At 45.1% G+C, this 16,019-nt stretch overlaps 1 protein-coding gene across 6 annotated transcripts in view; it reads right to left on the bottom strand.

Moving 5' to 3' along the window:
- Positions 1 to 16,019, bottom strand: part of FER (FER tyrosine kinase) — a 2,139,903-nt gene extending 2,123,884 nt beyond the window's left edge. For 2 of the 6 annotated variants that reach the window (XM_069625479.1, XM_069625480.1), the window contains exons 1-2: positions 15,770 to 16,008; positions 7,239 to 7,340 (exon numbers count right to left, since the gene is read on the bottom strand). The gene's annotated coding sequence lies outside the window, so the exon portion shown is untranslated. Of the gene's footprint in view, positions 1 to 7,238; positions 7,341 to 15,769 lie in introns of all 6 variants that reach the window. The other 4 variants (XM_069625478.1, XM_069625477.1, XM_069625482.1 and 1 more) reach the window with 3 other exon arrangements.

Here is a 16,019-nt window from a genome sequence, read left to right as displayed (position 1 = left end):
ACGGCCACTTTGTGACCCCCACTGGAGCCGCCTCTTTGCAGGAGAACAGAGTCTAGAAAAGCAAGTCCGGGGAGGGCACTTGCGAAATAGAAAGGGGCACCGTCACAGGCAAGCACTAGATTCATAATGAGGCGGTGGGGAGAGGGGGAGGGCGAATACCTTGGAATGGGGTGGGTAAATCCAGCATTGTTCAAGACTGGGGTAAAGTACTATACGAGGGGTGCAGACTGCCAGTTGACGTCGCCCAGGGGGGAAAGGAGGAGAGGGGGGAGGGGTGGGGGGGTGATCACCTCACTGATCCAGGAGAATGGAAACTTCAAGAAGCCCATCAACTCATGAGTTCCCATCGACAGCAATCACCTGAGACCCAGGCTGGAAGGCCTGGGGGACACATCCTAGTTCCAACACCACCTACTAAAATGGGGCAATTGACGATACTGTCTTTAAATGTAAATGGGTTAAACTCTCCGCTCAAAAGGCAAAAAGTGGAGTGGTATGTACGCAAAGAAAAGCCTCATGTGGTTACACTGCAGGAAACTCATATTAGAACCCAAGACTCTCATAGAATTCGAATCTGGGGATACTCTAAGCTGCTACAGGCCACTGAGTCTGTTAAAAGAGGGGGGTGGTCATTGCTGTGCGAGGTGGAGTGGATTTGGTGGTTAAGGACTCGCAGCAAGACTCTCAGGGTAGGTACCTGGCAGTGACAATGGAGGGCAGAGGAGAGGTCTATACAGTTGCAACAATCTATGCGCCCAACACCGGCCAGGACCAATTCATGGTAAAAGCCCTCACCAAACTGAGCAATTTTGCTGCTGGCCGTATCATATTAACAGGGGATTTTAACATGGCATGGGAGTCCCATAGAGATAGGAGTAGGGTGCTCTGGGGATCGCAGGGTTGGCCCTCGGGGGACCTAAAAGCGAAAATGAGAGAGTTGGTGCTGGTGGATGCTTGAAGAGAAATTCAGGGAGACACCCCGGATTTACTTTCTGCTCGCATGCACATAAAACACATTCACGTATTGATTATGTCTGGGTATCTAGCTCTCTCTTAGGGAATGTAATAGACATTTCACAAGGTCCCACCTCACTCTCAGATCACACCCCAGTCCTATTGGCAATCACTAGACCGAAGCGGCCGCCGGGCCTGTGGAAATGGAGGTATCCTACCACTCTCTTTAAAGACCCTATTCTGGCGAGGGAGGTTGAACAAGAGCTTGAAGACTTTGTCACTTACAATAGCTGGGGGTACACCTCGCCGCAGATATGGTGGGATGCCCTTAAAGCCACGATTAAGGGGAAAATCATAGCGATTAAAGCAAGACGGGAAAGGGAGATGCGACTGGAGGAGGAGCGGTTGGGCAACAGGCTTAAGGAAGCAATGGTACAGATGGCTGGGAAGCAAACGAGAGCTATTGAAAGAGAGGTTTGCATACTTAGAGCCCAGCTGAACCTCATCCAATCTAGACAAGCAGAAAGGAACATGCTTCGCCTGCGGCAAAAATATTATGTCAAAGCAAACAGAACGGATCGCCTGGTAGCCAGGATGCTCCGCAGAGAAGGGATAGAACAATCTTGAAAATCAGGGGAGACGGGGCCCAGACGCACATCTCCAATAGCGAGATAGAGAGGGAGTTCCGCAAATTCTACACAAACCTCCACACCTCTTGCAACCCAGATCCTAGAACACATGAGAGTTATTTAAAAAGGGGTCAATCTCCTACTTATAACGGAAGACAGGGAAAGGTTGGAAAGGGAAATAACAGCAGACGAGGTCAGAAAGGCAGTGTCTACCCTAGCAACTAATAAAACTCCGGGTCCAGATGGGTTTTTAGCTGAATTTTACAAGTTGCATAAGGAACTCCTGATCCCCCACCTCACTAGATTGTTTAACTACATAGGAGAGACTGGGGTTCTGCCAAGGTCAATGGAAGATGCAAAGGTGGTTCTCATACATAAGAAAGGCAAGGATCCGGTGCAGGGTGGGGCGTACCGCCCAATCTCTTTAATAAATGTTGACGCTAAGCTATACACTAAGGTGTTGGCATCCAGATTGGACTCCATTATGCCCACAATTGTCCAGACAGACCAAGCGGGATTTATAAGGGGTCGCCAGACGGCCGATAACTTGAGGAGAATAGTTCACCTGACGGAAAAAGCCAACAGGAGGGGGGTTTCGGCTTTCCTCCTGGCAATAGATGCCGAAAAGGCATTTGATCGGGTGGAGTGGAGTTTCCTCTTTGCCATGATGCATAGGATGGGGTTTTGCCCTAAATGTATAGATCAGGTAATCGCCAACTTTCAAAAACCGACCCTTAGATTGGCGATTAATGGGAGTATATCGGGTCCTGTGCCGGTAGGGCGAGGTACCCAACAAGGCTGCCCACTCTCCCCACTGCTGTACGCTCTCCACTTGCAGCCTTTTTTAACTGAAATCAGAGAGGCAGAAAATATAAAGGGTATACAGTTTGGGGGGCAAGAGCATAAAGTAACCGCCTTTGCAGATGATTTGCTCCTCATGCTGATAGACCCAAAGGTGTCTCTCCCAGCACACTGCAATGAACTTGATCAATTTGGACAAGTAGCAGGGCTGATGATGAATCTAAGCAAATCAGAAATACTCAGCCTGGGTTTAACACAATCCACTGAGAGATACATCAGGAACACCTACGCCTTCAGGTGGGCTGCTAAGCACATTCAATATTTAGGAGTGTACCTTACCAGGACACTGGGAGAACTGTTGAGGGCAAATTATGTTCCCCTGATGCAAAAAATTAAATCAAAATTGGTTGACTGGGGTCCCCTGAGCATTCCCTGGCTTGGACGCATTAATGTACTAAAGATGGTGGTTCTACCTCAGCTTTTATACCATTTTACGGCTCTCCCAATCATAGTCCCACATAGCTTCTTCAGAGCATTACACAATATCACGAGCAGAGCATTACACAAGATCACAAGCAGGTTTATATGGAACCGCAAGAAAACGAGGTTGGCAGGATCTCTCATGAGGACCCCTAGTCACCGGGCGGATGGGCGTGCCGGACTTTAGGGCATACTATCTAGCAGCCCAAATTAGAATTATTGGAGACTGGCAGAAGGATGACCGTAACAAACCTTGGAGATCAATGGATAGAGCGGAGGTGGCGGGGCATCTGGACGGAATGCTGTGGAAGCCAAGGGCAGATGGAACCCCTCAAATGTATGCAAGCAATATTACGACTGTGGGAGAAGCGTGGGACTCGCCAGTGAAGGGATCCCATATCACCACATTCCCTTCCCCATATACCCCTATATTCGAAAACCCACAATTTACCCCGGGATGTAAGAACATTGGATTTAATGCATGGTATCAGGGTGGATGTCGGATGATACGTGACATGTATCAGGGGGGTACGGTTAAGGAATTTGAGAAACGCAAGGTGGATTTTGGTCTAGATGAACGACACAGATATGGGTATATACAATTGCGACATTGTATGTCCCAGTCAGATATGCACTAAGTAGGCACAAGACTGCTAATGCCCTTCGAGAAATATTTGGATACGCATTCGGGGGATAAGGGGTTAACGGCGTCCATTTATAAACATATAAAGGAGGGAGAAGATCCCCCGCCCAGGAAATACATGCAGAAGTGGCAGTTGGACACAGGGGCAGATATCGGAGATCCAGAATGGCAACATCTGTGGGCTCAAATACCGAAATTAACGAGGTCCCTCCAGATTCGGGAGATCTGGCTAAAGTTGCTGGTCCAATGGCATCTAACCCCAGTCAGATTAAATAAGATATATCCGCTATTATCGCGGGGATGCTGGAGAGCCTGTGGGGGAATTGGCACATGGGCTAACATATGGTGGGAATGTCCAAAATTAGATACGTTCTGGGGTCAAATACGGCAGGATGTGCTCCATACTCTGGGGAATGTGGGGGGCAAGAACCGAGGACTGGACAGGATAGGCTTGGGTGGAGTTTTGGGAGACATTCCCACCAAGTCCCGTCGCAAGGTTTATGTTATAATGATGATGTCGGCGGCCCTGGTGCTGGCGTGTCAATGGAAGTCCCAGAACCACCACAAGAACATGAATGGGTTACCAAAATGTGATAGGTGCTAGCTATGGAGTGGCTCACTTACTCAATACAAGGAGAGCATATGAAATTTAGGTCGGATTGGGCCGAATTGATAAGCGATCTAAAGGAAGGAGCGCGGAGAACATGGTGCCCGAAATCGATGACAAACACTGCTGGGAATTGTAGAACCTCAGGAAGATTTAGAACTGTAAGCGGAGCTCCCCGAGATCGACTTGGAGATGAGAACAAGTTGGGCTCTTTCTCCTGGATCGGGTGGGGGAGGGAGGCTGAGGTAGGGGTGGGAGAGTTCTTCACAAGTTTAATGTTTTTGTTGTTGTGAGCATAAGAAATGCAAATAAAAACCAAGTTGAAAAAAATAAGCTTTTCAGTACCTAAAATCCAGAACTACTGACTTTGGTAGTCATTTTTACAGATGTACTTGGTCATGCCTCCTGTGTACCCACTAAACAATGTGTGGCAGGGACAATGCCACTTTAACTTTCTGATTCTGAACAAAATATTGTCAATTCAGTACCGGAACATATGAGGAATGTTGATGCAAAGGTACTTCAAGCATCAGTAGCCGATAGTACATTCTCATCACTGCCACCAGATGTAATGTCAAAGACAAAGTAACAGATGAAGTTGGCGATGAGTAAAGTGCAAACAGTAGCAGTGTCTTCAGAGGTTAGCGTTATAGGATAATGCAGAGTTTAAAGAAAAAAGGTTGGTAATTGAAGTTAATAAACAGCCAGTTGTAGTTCTGCTATGTTGGCACTTACTCTGTAACCCAAATTCAAGGCCCGATGGACTCCCAGTAGGGAAAATCTGGTGCCATGGAGGTCAAGTTCATTGATCTGGAACTCTGCATCACCCATGAAATGGGAGACTTTCCAACCACGTGCGAGGAAGGCCAGAGAATCATGAATATGGAGGAAGACCCGGAGGAATGCGCGACCCAGAGACCCCAAGAAAGGGCGAAGAGCCCCGAGAGGCTGGCAAACCATAGCATCCAAAGGGGAGCGAGCTACCAAGAACCAGGAACAAAAGAAGCCATCATCCCCATCGAACCACGGAGAAACCACTTAAAACCACCAGTGCAACCACCAGGAGAAGGCAAAAAGCCGGAACCGCTGGCAACCAACATGGTCAGCCAGAGCCGGGAATAACAGAACTACCGCAAAAATCTTAAGTGGGGTTTAGGACTCCCCACGACCAAGTTACCAGAGTTATAGAGGGCATGGCACGAGAGGCGACACGACTGAGCGATCATAGGGCCCGGTGACCTCCTCAGGGATGTTAAGGGGGAGGGGGGGAGTTAAGGGAACCGTTAAGGGGGAAATTGAGAAGGGGGCAGGGGAAACACACCGGAAGGCAGAAGACGCAAGTAAAAAGATCTCGGCGAGACATATAAGACAAGAAAACATACATAAAAAATGGGTCTAAAAATCCTAACATACAACATACGTGGGCTAAACTCCCCTGTAAAAAGGAAAAAGGTGGAACACTACCTACACAGAGAGAAATTCGATATCCTGACGCTTCAGGAAACCCATATCAAAAAGCAAGACAAGGGGAAAACCCGAATCAAAGTATACACACATAATCCAAGCAAATGACCCAGAGAAGAAAAGAGTACTAATAGCATTTGCTAACACTCTAAACGTACACATTCAAGAAACACTATTAGACAAGCAAGGTAGATGACTGTTTGCAAATATACAAATAGAAGGCTCCCCATTGACAATAGCAATGATATACGCCCCTAACGTGGGCCAAGACTGTTTCATAAGAGACAGCATAGACAAACTGGAATCCTTTGCGAAGGCAGAGCTCATCCTAACAGAAGACTTCAACATCGCATGGGACCCATGCATAGATCGATCAAATCCAAGACACGCGGGGCAGGGTACACCCTCAAAAGCCCTCGAGAAGGCGATGACAAAACTAGCTCTGGAAGACACATGGAGAAAATCAAGAGGTTCGACACCAGGATACACCCACTTCTCGCATTTACACGGTACAAGAGCCAGGATCGATTACATATGGACATCCTTAAGCCTGCTGGGGAAGATCGGTGAAACAGAAGTGAGTGACATCTCTCTAATGGACCATGCCCCCCTTTGGATCCGTCTCCCCACCATACGCAAACAAACATGCCTTTGGAGATGGACACTACCGGGGGATATCCTACACGACACAGTCACGAGAGAGACCATCAGAGAACGAACCGAAGAATACTTCAAAGAGAACAACACGCAGGAAATATCCAAGTCAATCTTAGGGGAGGCCTACAAGGCGGTGATATGTGGCCACATCATAGCGATCGCAACACAAAGAGCCAAATTAAATAACAAGTGGGAGGCAGAATTAGAAGCGAAGAGCACGAAACTGAGAGCAGAAATGCCGCACAACAACTCATCAAAAGTAAAAAGAGCATACAGACATACATATCCAGGGCCAATTAGAGGCCCAACGAACTAAGCGAGCGGAAAGACATCTCCTATACTTGTAGCAATGGTACTATATGAAATCGAACAAAGCAGACAAATTACTCGCCAGACAGCTAGGGGGCAAACGACAAGCCCAATCGATAAAAGCCCTGACGGACGATCACGGCCAAAAATGCACATTGACAACCGAGATAGGGAAGATTTTCCAACAATACTACCAAAAGCCGTATGCCACCGAGTACCCAAGAGAAGAAGACCAGACCGCATACCTGGAAAACGTGACACTCCAGACGGTGACGCAGGAGGACAAGCAAAGACTAGTTGAGCCCATCACAGAAGATGAGGTGGAGGCAGCGATTCGGGATCTACAAAAAAATAAAGCACTGGGGCCGGACGGATTCACAGCACAATTCTATAAAACATACATTAAAAAAAAGGACCCCGTTCCTTTACAGAACTATTCAATACCTTTAAAGACCGCTCGGACATCACCCCATCCATGAATGAAGCAAAGATCCTAGACTTCCATAAATCAGGGAAAAATCTGGCAACCCCAAGCTCATATCACCCCATAGCACTAATAAACTTGGATGCGAAACTTTATACCAAAATCTTGGCCAAAAGACTCTCAGAGGTGCTTCCCAAGTTGATCCACCAGGACCAGGCGGGATTCATCCCCAACAGAATGACTCATGATAACATCAGACAAATCACTCACCTGATTGAAAAGACAGGACACACAACAACAGCGGCCTTACTCCTAGCGCTTGACGCAGAAAAAGCGTTTGACCGAGTAGAATGGTCTCTACTATTTCGCATTCTAGAGAAAATGGGAAAAGAATATATAAAGATAATACGCGCAAACTACAATTCATCATCTTTTTTTTAGTTTTTAGTAAACGTTGATAAGGATGAAATAAAAAAAAAATCAACCTTTCAACATATAAATACATGATATCAACACAATTAAAACATTTTAAAATATAACATAATATTAAAATAATATACAAAACATTTAAATGAAATAATGGGATTATTTTACAGAATATCCTCCAAATGAAACATTCTTATTGACAACTCCAGTTACTCATCTTTGTTTCAATATTCTGTGATGCAATTTACACTTCAATTATAGAATTGTCTTTTAACTCCAGTCTACAAAGAAAGTTAACAATTGCATATCGAATTGATTTTCTTTCTGTGTTAAATAGGGCTGTTCATAATTGCATTTCAGTTAAGTTCACATGATCTTCAAAATAAGACTTGAAAAATAATTTCATTTTATCGATACTAATGCCTCACAGTTTGTCAACAAATGCTGCAGGGTTTCAAATTCACCTTTACAAAATCGACAGTTTATATCAGATGATGATATTCGTATCTACACAGTATTTCTTTAGTCGGCCACAAGTTTAATCTAAAGCGCAAAAAATCTGCACGATGATTTTGACTCTGCGAATGTAATAGATAGGAGGCTGCTATACCATATCTTTTCAGCACAAACGGATTGGAATTGAATTTTTTATAACACTGACAGTGGGTTCTGGTTTGAATCCAATCGAACTCATGCAGTTTTTGTTTTGCTTTATTCGGATTTTCAATAAGTAAATCAATTGAAATGTCAGCATCATGCTGAATTTTTAGAGCTCTCGATCGCCTTTGTTTTACAAAAACATTATTTGATGTATTTATGTAATTGGATATTATCAATACCAGACCATTATCACCATTACTCATGAGGCATTTTCTAAACAGAGTACAGATTTTCCATTTGTATACAGTGTGGAGTGAGATCAATCCGAACTCATGTCGAATTATTGGGAGAGGTTCTGACATAGGTAGCATTAACACGTTCTTCCAATAATGGCCCTCTATTTTTGCCCAATATGAATAGGGTTTCCAGCTTTTAATTTCTGCACCATATGAAACGACTGGAGCCATTTTTTGTTTATAGTACAGAATTAGAGGGCTAATGGAGAATTTGCAGAACTTAGCCCTAATCACTTTAGTTTGGGATAGGGCTGTAGTCACTTTGTTTTTTAAGGATGCTTCATAGGGAAGATCTTGTGGATGATTATTTATGGACACTCCTAAATAGATATAACTTGTAACAGTCCGTATAGAAGATTTTTGCAAGGCCCATACATGATGTTTTGTTCTTTGTTTCCTATTCCCAAATTGCACCACTTCAGTTTTAGATGTATTTATAGTGATATGATTTTTTTTCACGTAACTCTCTAGGGCATTTAACATCATCCGTAAGCCTTACAGAGTTTTAGATATTATAATCATATGTCTGCATATAGCAATATATTAATGGGTATACCTTTAAGTTTAGGAGCATCAGTCTCAACACCTTCAAAGTAGTACTTACATCAGCAATATAAATAGCTAAGGCTAATAAGCACCCTTGCTTTAGCCCACGGTCAGTCTTGATGGCATCAGATAATAGACCGTCACGACTTAGTCGAATTTGAATGGATGTATCAGAGTGAAATTCATATAACCATTTCAAGATAAACCACAGGCATTTATGGTGTATCCATTTTTTGAATAATAATTCGCGAGGGAATGAGTCGAACGCTGTTCGAAAATCAATGAAAGCTGCATAAACAGGTTGATTTTGATGACGAGCCTCGTAAATGATGGCATTCAAGGTAAGTAAATTAATGGCTGTCCCTAACCCAGGGATAAACCCTGTCTGAAATGGATGTCTTAAATTAAAAGCAGAGAGCCATTTGTTAAACTCGCCCAACACCAATCGTGCAAAGATCTTTCCTGGGCAATCAAGCAACGCGATCAGTCTATAAGATTTGGGGTCGCTCCTATCCCCCTTCTTAAATATTGGGAGAATGTACGATTGTTTCCATGAAGGAGGAATTGTACCAGTACTCATATTTCTTTTGAAGATTTGATATACAATAGACAACCAGGCTTCTGGATTTTGCTTCATAGTGCAGTTATGAAGACCATCAGGTCCGGCAGCCCGGGATCTACTAAGCTTAGCTATACAGCATTTTATGTCATCTTTATCAAAAAAGAAGTTATGATCAAGCGATAATTCATCAAATTTAATGGAACATCCTGGAATTGGGGTTTGATATATTGCACTAAAGTAGTTACTCCAAGTCTGCTTCGATATAGGGTTTAACTGAGCTGAAGTTTGTGTATTATGTACAGCCTCATTTAATAGGGCCCAGATCCCGCGTGTTGATTTAAGTTTAATCTGGGCCATCATTAATTCCCTGTCCTTTTGATATCTAGAGTCTTTCCGACTCTTTAGCCATCTTTTATATTCTGCTTTTAGGGCCTTCATCTGGGGCTGTCTGCTGATAGCAGGCATATATTTTAAATTCCTCAGGTCGTGTCTTAGAACGGCCTTTCTTTACTTCAACTCAAGATCAAAAGCATGCAGATGTCTGTAGTTATTCAGACCACCGCATGATTTTTTCTGTACAATCTTTGCATTGAGGTAGTATAACAGCCTTCTTCTAACCAATTATTACTCGCGTTATCATCAATGATTAGTTGTTTAAACTTAGTTAATTTAGATTCTGTCCACCTTATACAAGACCTTGAGTTTAGTCGTTATATTCATGAGATCTATATTCTTATACACCAATGAACAATCTCTAAGCCATAACCAAGATAGACACAGTTGCTTATGATCGCAATGCTCAGATGTTTTAATTACTAATGATGTTGCTAAATTCATGAATATAACATCATTGTAAATATAATCAAGATTGGCCTCTTGCGAGCCTTTGTGCCACGTTGAAACTGGGGGGATATCGCCCATTATGGTACCATTTAGCATCACATAGTTCCTGCTTAGCATCAGTGACTTCTATCGAAGCTTGCCCACAGTATAAGATTTTGCCACTGGCATTAAATGTAGATTTAGATCTCCCATTACTAGAATATGATTAACAGTCGAATCAGCAGATGTTTCATCTAGCGTTAGGTTAAGTTGCTCAAAGAAGTCTTCCGATGATAAATTAGCCTGACCACAATATATGTTTATAATAATTATGGTCAGTTTGCTTCTTTGGAGTCAATTCTCCATCAGCTCGGGTAGCGGTGAATGGGGAACTCACAGATTCGTTCAAAATACAAAGAGGCACCAAACAGGGATGCCCACTCTCCCCACTGCTATATGCCATTTTCCTGGAACCGCTTTTGCAGAGGATCAGAGAAACCCCAGAAATTCAAGGGATCGACATGGGAGGAATAACACACAAAGCGATGGCATACGCGGATGTCATGCTGCAGGCTCAGTCGAGTCCGAAAGAATCACTTCCGACACTGATGAGGGAAATAGAGATCTATGGCACAATATCAGGTCTAAAAATCAATAGACATAAATCCAAAATCTTAGCAGGCAACAACAAAGAGATCCAAAACTAGCGGCGGAACTACAACAAAAAATAGCAAAGAAAGGGATCAAATACCTGGGAATAACCCTCACGAACAAAATTGCAAACCTCTACTCAGAGAACCTTCCGTACCTGCTAGAAAAGACCAAAGGGGATCTGGCAAAATAGAACCCACTCTCGATCTCATGGTAGGGCCGAATGACAGTGATAAAGATGACGGTCCTACCAAGGCTGTTGTACACCTTCCAGGCGCTCCCAATCCAAATTCCCCCCCTCCTTCTTTAAAGCCATTACAAAGGCAACCTCGATGTATATATGGCAGAAAAAAAACACAGACTATTGAACCAGCCGATAACAGCACCTAGAGAATGGGGGGGTATGGCGCTTCCACATTTTAGAAGATACTATGAAGCGGCCCAATTGTGGGTCCTCAAAGAATGGATCCCCGACAACTCCCAAAAGATATGGGAAGCACAAGACAGAGCACTGGCCAGGAATCGACTTCGCAAACTTTTATGGACCAAGCCAGAGCATAGACATCAGAATGTCTGCATTAGTGAAGTGATGAGAACCCCACTAGACATATGGAACAAATCAACAAGAAAAGAAATTCTAACAATCGACCCCGCCCACTTTATGCCTATAGAAGATAACCCGGAATTCCAACCAGGCATGGAGAAGGGAGCCTACCAGAAATGGAAGGAGGCAGATTGCACAAAAGTTGGAGACATGTTCAACGGGCAACAAATTAGATCATTCACTGAATGCAGAGATCTATTGGGCCTGTCGCAAAAAGACAAATTCAAATATGACCAACTCTGCCATTGGCATTCCTCCCCACGGATAAAACAAGCTGTGACTAGAAACCCGACCCCATTTGAGAAATACATACTGACACACACTGGGACCAAACAAATTTGTATCGGCCACATACAGATTCCTCACTACACCAACAGAAAATGTCAAAGTGCTATACATGAAACGATGGGACACTACACTAGAGAAAGCGATAACAAAAGAACAATGGGACTATCTATGGTCTATAGCCATCCAGGTAAGGGAAGCGTGGATAAAAATCATGATCCAATGGCATTACACCCCCGAAAGACTACATAAAATGTACCATACTACCCAAAACAAATTCTGGAGGGGATGCAACTCTGCAGGGAACTGGAGACACGTCTGGTGGGACTGCCCAGAAACTATCACAATTCTGGTCAGACGTAAAAACCCACATGCAAGCCATGTTCAACGGGGCCGAAAATGCACAAGAAGAGGTGTGGCTGTGTTGGCTGTGTAACCCTAGAGATAGGTCACTGACGATCTCCCAAAAAAAGAACTTCATGGGGCTCCTAACAGCAGCCGGGCTAGAAATAGCACAAAAATGGAAACAACAATCTCCACCGACCAACCTGGATTGGCTCAGAAGAGTCTGGTCCCATATCGCCATGGAAAGAATTGCGTACAACATCCAGGGAAAAACCCAAAAATGTATCACAGACTGGGGAACAGCACTAGAACATTTGCAGAGTGATTATATGCTACAATGGTCCCCCCACAAACTTTGCATCTTGGACCTGTTTACATAAACAAAAACCTCAAGAGGTCTTGAATCCGGATCAGAGACAATTTCTGCACTCCGGTGGGAGGGAGGGGGAAGTTTTTTTAGGACTGCGTTTCAGTACTTTTGTTTTAATGTTTGCTTTGTTTCTCAAATGTAAAATTGCAATAAAAACAATTTGAAAAAAAAAAGAAATGGGAGACTTTCCAAAATGTGAGGGCACTAGCCCATTGTGGATGTGCCACCACTAGTACCAATTTAAAGCAACAGGACACCCATCGTTATAGGTTAGAGAAAATAAATGTAGTACTCAATTTAAAGACAAAACAAAACAGTACCTAAAAAAAAAAAAAGAGAAAAAACAGACGTTCACAAAGGTGTGGACTCTTGTCACTAAAGCACAGATCTACACACACACTGCAAATTAAACGTGCATAAAAAAATCTATGGGAACAGGGAACAGAAAAACTCTACATGTTTTAGCTTTCACATGGCAGCTGTAACCCAGGTTTTGGTGTAATAAAGATATCTTATCCAATTGTGCCTTCATCCACTTGATTATTAAACAATGTTTGTATCCTTGCATGGGTTCTCTGCACAGAATTCCTTTAAAAAAACAAAACACTAGTAAAGCCAACACTTGGGGCTTTTGCATACCATTAGCTAGGCACTGCCATAATATGCCCATGCACCAATACCAGTTTCCAGTGGTGCCCATCGTATGCAGTACCATTATGACAGGGCACAGAAAAAGTCCACCCCTTAGCCACACAAAAGCCAAACATGCAGGCTTAGTCAATGTGTGTTGTCAGTGCTTTAAGTGGGCCGGAGCTCCGAAAAGTGAGGCTGTGCCGGGGCCCTGCGGTCCCACCACTTGACGGCGGGTCCCACGGGTCCCGCCACTACCGCAGCCGCGAAGGGAGAGGAGCCTGTCGTCATCAAGGCAGGCAGCTGTGACTGTCAGAAGTGCAGGGCAGTCACGGCTTAGCTCAAACGAGTTTGTGCGAAGCTGGGGCTGGCTGGCACTTTTGTTAGTCACAGCTCAGCGTCCCCACCCACCATTAACACCCCTTTGTCTCCACTCCCTGTTGTGCCATTGACAGCGTAGGGCTGAGAATAACAGGCACAACAGGAGTGGAGACAAAAGGGTGTTAATGTTTGACCCATTAACCCCATGACTGGACTGCAGGGGAAGCGGGACAACCAGGGGGCGGCAGCGCTCGGCAGGAGAGGGACACACCGCGGGGGCAGAGGAGGCAGTGAGAGATGTCAGAATAAGTACAGTCGGGAGGGGAAGGAAGAAGTTATTTTAGAGGCCATTATAGCATTTGCATAAACAGAACTGAGAACGACGCAGAGAACAACTTTGGCCTATCAGTGGACCCCAAACACGCACACTGCCTCTGCCACGCTCCTCCCCTGCTCCCATCCTCTCTTCCTCACACGGTCATAACCATCTCTTATTTCTTAAACAACACCGCCTGCGAGCAGGCATCGCGGCCTTCACTCCAGAGGACACCCAGTGCCTTTAAAGACAGAACCATCTGTAAACTTTTCTGTTTGCTTGTTGGGGTGGGAGGATATGACTGAGAGCCCCCAGTAGTGTGCTTTCGTAGCCAACATCTTCCACCTGTCACCTTACCCTGTTGGCAGCACACCCACGTTCAGGCGCTGGGCCCTGCAACCATGCCCTGGCCGCATTGGGCAATGGCATACACACTTTTTTATGTCGAGCCCCCTGAGAAAAAAAGTTGTGGGTAGGCCCCCCTCCCCGAATGCAAGGACTGCTTTTATTTTATATTAAAAGCAGTCAACTTTCTCTCTTTTTAAAAAGCCTCACCCTCAACAGTGCCATTAAATGATTTGCCCAGGAACACACGTTTTGGTAGTACCAGCAGTGTTGCAGTATGCGCTTAGATGTGTAGACGAGACCACACACCCATGTTCATTTTTAAATGCTCTTCTTAGGCCGCGCCTTCAGATTTTAGGCCACGCCCACAAGGCAAGCCACTCCCCCTCAATTTCTTACCCACTTAAAGCACTGCGTGTTGTTGATGCATTCGAGGATACAAAATTAATAAGTGAGCCAAAGGTTTGATAAACAAGGAGTGGGGATACTTGAGGAGGAAGGGGGGAGGGGAGGGCATTGGGTCCTGACCACTGCTAGGAGCAATCTGCAAACGATTGCAATTAATCAAAACATGTGCAGCGCCAGGCGCGCATTGGGACCAGAGCATGGGAGCTCAGCACGGAATTAATTAGCTTTGCATTTGTGCTGTACCTGTTCAAATTGCTAAGCCGCCAAGAAAGCATTGCACTGCAACAGCAGCCTGCCCACACGTCTGTGCTATACCAAACGCAAATGCAGAGACCCATGGTATACGTTTGACAGCTAACGGAGGGACCCGGCAGTTCATTGGCATTGCTTGTTAGGCATCCTTAAACAGCTGAACGCTCGCCTCCCTTTGCGCTACATCTCCATTATGGACTGAGGGCTGGTCTGGGGTTAAGGGCAATCGCCATACCGAGAAGCACAGGTCCGTGCTGTTAACGTGAACAGCACACTTACTAAGAATAAAAGACGGTAGGGCAGGGTGCGCGTATTTAATGGCGAGCTTGTTCCCTGTGTACAATAGAATTGCACAGCGCACCTCAAGCAGATCCTTACAGGAAACCACACGTTAAGAGACGTTGAATACACTTTGGTCTGCTGGGCACAAGTCGCTGCCGTTTTCTTTTTACTACAGTTATTTTGGCCAATTTCAGCGGATGTATGTATGGGAAAGGGAAAACACGTTGACAGGACATGTAGCCAGGGGATAGCGTTTGGGATATGTATCTGTAATCACATTTTACTGATTATCAGTAAGCCATTCTGTTCAGATCAACTTGCAACAGAGGGTTTTATTATTTAACAGACATTGTAAGTTCCGAGTCCCAGTAGGCGGCACCGCACCCTTCCAAGTATGCGCGCTCTCAATGCTGTTGGGCATCCTCAGCCCAAAGGTTTGAACTGCTCAGGGATGTCACGGTGCCCTCCTCCACAGGAATGCATCCGTCCTAACAGTGGAAAAGTTGCTTCTCTTTCTGCCGGACACCGTGCATGATCCCAGTTCAACTAGTAGATGGACTTGCCGGGCCTGGTCCTCACAGCCCTGAGATTCCCTTGCAATTGCACCGCCGCGCTCGTCCTCGCTCCGTAACAACAACCTCATATTGACTTGAGGACTTCAGCATTCATCCACCCGTGGGGCTCTCCCAGCCCATTAAAGTGGAACTAAAACAAAACCAAATCAAAAGAGATGCACCTACCGCCACACTCCAAGACCGATCCTCCGCTACACGTGACGTCATAGGGCGTGGTCACGTCATTGTCGATCGTGCATCCAATCAGGGATGCGCTCATCCTGAGCACCAACCAATCGCAGGCCTAAGAGCTCCCGGCACTTCCCAAGTGCTCAGTCAATCTGACGGCAATGGGCAGGATGTGTAATCAGCCCCGCCCTCTCCCAGGTGAGTACCCCTGGTTGGGCGGAACCATACATTTGGGGCGTGGCTTCTG

The sequence above is a fragment of the Ambystoma mexicanum genome, chromosome 6p (genome assembly GCF_040938575.1).
Source record: "Ambystoma mexicanum isolate Mex_15411 chromosome 6p, UKY_AmexF1_1, whole genome shotgun sequence".
Lineage (NCBI taxonomy): Eukaryota > Metazoa > Chordata > Amphibia > Caudata > Ambystomatidae > Ambystoma > Ambystoma mexicanum.
This window is presented reverse-complemented; position numbering and strand designations above follow the sequence as displayed.